This window comes from Sphaeramia orbicularis, chromosome 15 (assembly GCF_902148855.1).
Source record: "Sphaeramia orbicularis chromosome 15, fSphaOr1.1, whole genome shotgun sequence".
Lineage (NCBI taxonomy): Eukaryota > Metazoa > Chordata > Actinopteri > Kurtiformes > Apogonidae > Sphaeramia > Sphaeramia orbicularis.
The window spans coordinates 41,376,291-41,376,689 of NC_043971.1; positions in this window are offsets into that span (position 1 = coordinate 41,376,291).

Genomic DNA, 399 nt, shown 5'->3' on the forward strand with positions numbered 1-399 from the left:
TTGGGACCCCACATTTGGTCGCCTGGAATTCAAATGGGGTCGCCTGAAATTTCTAGTAATTGATTAAAAAATATATATATATTACTAATAAAAAATATATGGTGAATTGAGAGAGACAATCCCAATCCATACTAGACCTGACAAACTGTGAAGCTGAAACTGAGGCACTGTGGTACCGTTTATCTTTCAAATGTTCATTGTGGTCGGTTTCAGATGCTGCAGCTCTTTCATAATTCATAGTTTGAGTTCTTGTTTGTTCAGTATTAATTGTCAGCCTTGTAAATCCAAGCTGGACTGACTGTACGTATCCTGACCAAGGAAAATAAAATGCTCACTTTGTGCAGTAATCGACACCTGGCTTTTCTGCCTCCGTCCATAATAATACACTACCAGTCAAAA